Consider the following 5369-nt stretch of genomic DNA (forward strand, 5'->3'; position numbering starts at 1 on the left):
CAAACAAGCAGATACGTAACAATATAAACGTATATGTGCCCTACCTTTCATCGTCGTAAAACGATATTCAATAAAAGTCAGTCACTATTCCATTGAATGAACCTGTTATATAACTTTTTAGAGATAAATTTCCTAGCATATGCATACCAGAAACATATAATATTGGCTAAAAATTACATAAACACAACAATTATAAAAATACAATAAAAACTAGAATTGATAACTGGGACAACACCAGCTAAACGACCGAGTAAGAGACCCCTAGAGTTCAGGCATAATCTTCTCTAATTCTGAACTACTGACATAGGGAAGGTAGCCAACCAACAGTACCCGGTCACCACAAAGGATCTGATATGCCATATGAACATAATAACGGGATTATTCCTCTGTTTTAAAACGTAACCATTGCTACAAGTGAACTATGGACTTTCATTCTGCATCCAGACATTCTAACGACTAGGCCACAGTCAATTTGTTTTCATTACATTGGTTGTGTATTTAAGTGCAAAGCTAAACAAAGAGTTATATGCACTGTGCCCACCACGGGTATCGAAACCCAGTTTCTAGCAGTATAAGGCTGCAGACATACCACTGTGGAGATGATCCTGGTTTAATAGAATTTGACAGATAAATTAATTTTTATCAAATTAAATTTTAGAAACGTGTTAAAGTGCAGAGTATTTTTAACATTTTAAATATAAACAAATGAATAATGTTGATTAGATATCTATTGTACAGGACTAGACTTGTAATCAAGGATTATGTCTTTGAACAATGTTAGTTAAATATCTATTGTGCAGGGCTAGACTTGTTATCAATAATTATGTCTGTGAACAATGTTGGTTAAATATCTTGTGCAGGACTAGACTTGTAATCAAGGATTATGTCTGTGAACAATGTTAAATATCTATTGTGCAGGACTAGACTTGTTATCAAGGATTATGTCTGTGAACAATGTTGGTTAAATATCTATTGCACAGGACTAGACTTGTAATCAAGGATGATGTCTGTGAACAATGTTGGTTAAATATCTGTTGTGCAGGACTACACTTGTTATCAAGGATTATGTCTGTGAACAATGTTGGTTAAATATCTTGTGCAGGACTAGACTTGTTATCAACGATTATGTCTGTGAACAATGTTGGTTAAATATCTATTGCACAGGACTAGACTTGTAATTCAAGGATGATGTCTGTGAACAATGTTGGTTAAATATCTGTTGTGCAAGACTAGACTTGTAATTCAGGTTTATTTTTGTGAACAATGTTGGTTAAATATCTATTGCACAGGACTAGAATTGTAATTCAGGTTTATTTTTGTGAACAATGTTGGTTAAATATCTATTGCACAAGACTAGACTTGTAATTAAGGATTATATGTTTTTGAAACAAAAACTTAACTTTGTATTTCTTCCTGTAATCATTTTTTTCTTTTTTACAGATGTATGAATGTATCAGGTTTAAAATAAATGGCATAGTTTATTTTTTTTACAATTTTTACTTGCTTTAAATACTTAGAAAAAAACACTTTCATCACTGGACCTGAATGCATGTTTTTTGGCATTTTATTAAGAATTGAATTTGAGTAAAAGAAATTGAAAGGATAAGACAAAAAAGAAGAAAACTTGTTCCAAGGAGTTGCATTTACCATTCTTCTCCAACTGTATATTTCCCCAGATTTTTAGTCTCTTGATTTGTACTTCTGTAACCATAAGTAACAGGTCAAAGTAAAAAACAAACTATCCCACACTGAACAGCCAAATGAAACATGAGCGCATGGAATGGTAAAATATATCCTAGCAGCAGCAGTAGTAACTGCAAAAATAGGACATATACATTAATAGAGAATACATAATCTATTGCAGGATCAGGGTATTTAGGTTACGTGGTAAAATCTGTACAACATTTATATTTAATTTCATTCTTGAAAGCTCATATTTTAACTATTTTGTAATGTTTTTCAGTGAAATTACTGTAAAATCTTCCAAAAGTATAAAATGGATGCAGATATATTAAATAATATGGTTCATAGTTTATCAAGAATTATTTGTATGTAGTTTGAGTATAGATCTTAGAATCATGATTAGTTCCAAGAATGAAATGTACAGCGGTGTAATTAGCCAATCTTAAGTCTGCTTTACAGTAACTAAACTCTTAAACCTATTTTCGTGTAATTAAATGTTGTTGTTTTTTTTTCTTTCTAATCGAGGGTTTTAGCTTATTTTAATCATGCAAGTATTAGGTTATTACAGAGTTGATGTAGACAAATTTACCCACTTAATGGCTACATATTTATCTTTATACAGTATGGAAATGCCCAAAGTGGCCAACCTTCATTGTAGCCCCTTGTCCCAATGGCGAACTTCCAGGCTCGAGCTGTCAAACTAACAGAGAGTGTTTGATTTTTGGGAGACTCTGTTGCATGGACTGGAGGGATTGTAACTATAAGTGTACAAGAGTTTTCTAAATTTCAGTAACTTCCTGATCCCTGGGTTGTTTGCTTTGATTCAATTTATTTCTCTGAAACTATCTATAGCAAAAAGTTAATAAAATAAATCTTTATTAAACTGAGTTCCAAAGGACTTTTTATTGTATTTTCAATACAAGTGATTTGATCATATCATTTCTATCACACTGTTGTCAAATACAAAGAGTAAGTTTTATTCAATAAAAAATTATATTTTAGATAATGTTACTACCAAAGTCTATTCTAACATTAAATTACATATACTTCAAATTGTGTTCTATACATTCCCTTGCAATGCGAATACCTATCAATAAAACTGCAAATACAAACTCTTTGAAACATGTACATTATTATAATCAATATCAGTGTTTAAATCCTGCTGGATTTCAAGGTATTTTTTGAGAATGTTTCTACCTGGCCAAGTTACGTACAGAAGTACTGCAGCATCTTTAGTTAAATTTTTCTATGCCACTGAACAAGTCTTTAAAATATTTACCTGTGCATTATCACAGATAAATTCGAAACCTAACTTGTCCTACGATAACTATTTCTTTACTATGTTACACTTTATAAAGTTTTTATGTTCATGCTTCACTATGTAGTTGTAAAGTGTTCACACTTTCTTTTTTTTATGTCATTATTTAACACATTTAATACACAGTTTCAAGAAATCGTTCTCATTACATTATCAATATCAGATGTTAAAATACAAATAAATACAGTGATAACCAAGTTTATTAATGATAATAAAGTCTAAGTTATAGAACTGGCCACATACAAGTACGGTTTATAACCTTATCATCTTTTTTTGCTTAAAACATTAGATTTTTCATAATGACAAAAATGTGCCTGCCAGAAAAAGGCAGAACTGGTTCCACTGTGACAAATGCACACATGCTCGTCTAAACGGTAATGTAGCCATGCAAAACTGCTTCTGAGAACTACAAATAAAAGAAAAATGCTTCAATAAACAAAAGAAGAAAACTAGACTAAAAAAGTGGGGGCAAAAACAAGAAAAATACTTCAGTGAACAAAAAAATACGAAAACTGAACAAAGAGGGGGCAAAAACGTTATTCAATTTGAACGTTTTGGCTCAAAGCTGTTTCTCAGCTTTTATATCGCCATCTGAAGTATGACATTTAGTTTATAGAAATCACATGTGCTTATCAGGTGTTGCCAACTGATTCATACCTTCTTCAAGAAACTTTGATGCTTCCAAGGCATTCTCTTTGTAATTTGTTTAAAAGCACATTTGGTCACATTGATGAAGTACTTGTTCGAGCCACTTGGTCCCCCCCCATTCAGTACTTGTTTGAGCCATTTGCTCCCCCATTCAGTATTTGTTTGAGTAACAGTGAGGCTGAAGTGTTATAAACAACATCATGTAGGTAGAAGACTAACTTCTTGATGTTATATCAACAAATATATGAAGAGGTAATACACACATATCTACATTTTTTTCATGTGTTTTCTTTCCATAGGATGGGGAGTCCTCCTAAATTGATTAGTTTCAGCAAGAAACACACACAATTAAAAATGACACAAAGCAATAAAATTAAGACATGAAAAAATGCTCTTGAACCTACTCTAAACATTTACACACAATTGGAAAAAGTTCCAAAGACTATTGAAGTGTTTATTCACTGTGTAGTACATTTTATTTTCTCAGAATTGGTTGAAACCAAGTTTAGTGATCCTCACATTATTAGTAAAGTTTAGTTGGATAAAAAATCCAGTTTCAAGAATATGAGACATCTTATCAAACTATTTCAGCATTAAAAAAAAAAAGAAGAGGTTGAGTATATTATACGAAAATTATTTTGGAACCTCATCATTTGTCTTGATAGTCCAGTTATATCTGAAAAAGGCTCCATTGTCAGGCTGTCATATATTAAGCATACCACTTCTTCCTGCTGGCTTTCCATAATCCATATACAGTATGAGAACAATGGTTTTTCCAGTACCTGTTTCAATAATCCTATCACACAGAAATCCATTGGTACTGCTCCTGGCAATTTGACTGGTATATCTTTGTGTGGATTTGCATGAATACCCGTTTCATTCTACAGTTTATCGAGGTATGTGGCAGTTGAATGGATATGTTGTGGAAGCATCTTGTGTACACATGAATTGTGCAACCTTGCCAGATGGAGATCCTTCTTGTTTATCTTATGCACTGTTGCGTGGGGAATGTGGATGGTTTTTGCCACTTCCCTTTGTGTTTGTGGATTGTGAAAATGATGATACAATTTGCTTACCACAGCATGCACAACTTGTCACAGGTCTCTTTCAGGATGGTCCTGGCTGCCAAGTTGATCCATATTCCTTTGTTTTTCAATGCCATTAATTACAAGAAGTATCTTTGTCTTCAAAATTATAAAGCCCCTATCTGAACACATATTTACGATCCGAGCATATGATTATTTTGTGTTGGAATGGGCTGTTACATACCCTTTTTGGTGGCATCAGACAAACTACGAAATGCCAAACACTGTCAAAATGTAATTCTGATACATTCCGTTCCACCTCAACTTTATATAACTTATAACTCAGTATAAATGTATTTCACAATTACACATTATGTCAAAGACATGATTTTGAAATATTAAGTTTTAAAATTACAATATCAGCATACAATTATCTTAACCCATAAAATATTTTTCTATTACAAAATTGATGTAATATAAAAAATCATTTCTAAGTAAAATAACTAAATTTATGTCAAATGAAGTGACTTTTTTGTGCTAACACAATGTAAACTTAGCCTTGACTTACAGCTCGTGTGTGCAAAATAGAATGTAAAAGTCTACAATCACAAGTTTGTTAATATAAAACTTATACTTATTCTCCAGTCAAAAGATAAATTATAAATGACACAGAAAAAAATCAAAAGAGACAACCA

General features: G+C 32.0%; 1 long non-coding RNA gene across 1 annotated transcript in view; it reads left to right on the top strand.

Annotated features, from left to right (window-relative positions):
• Positions 1–2570, top strand: part of LOC106463094 — a 4713-nt gene extending 2143 nt beyond the window's left edge. Inside the window, exon 2 of the long non-coding RNA XR_001291031.2 lies at positions 2306–2570. This is a non-coding gene — a long non-coding RNA (uncharacterized LOC106463094). The remainder of the gene's footprint in view (positions 1–2305) is intronic.
• Positions 2571–5369: the final 2799 nt, after the last annotated feature.

This window comes from Limulus polyphemus, unplaced genomic scaffold (genome assembly GCF_000517525.1).
Source record: "Limulus polyphemus unplaced genomic scaffold, Limulus_polyphemus-2.1.2 Scaffold1323, whole genome shotgun sequence".
Classification (NCBI taxonomy): domain Eukaryota; kingdom Metazoa; phylum Arthropoda; class Merostomata; order Xiphosura; family Limulidae; genus Limulus; species Limulus polyphemus.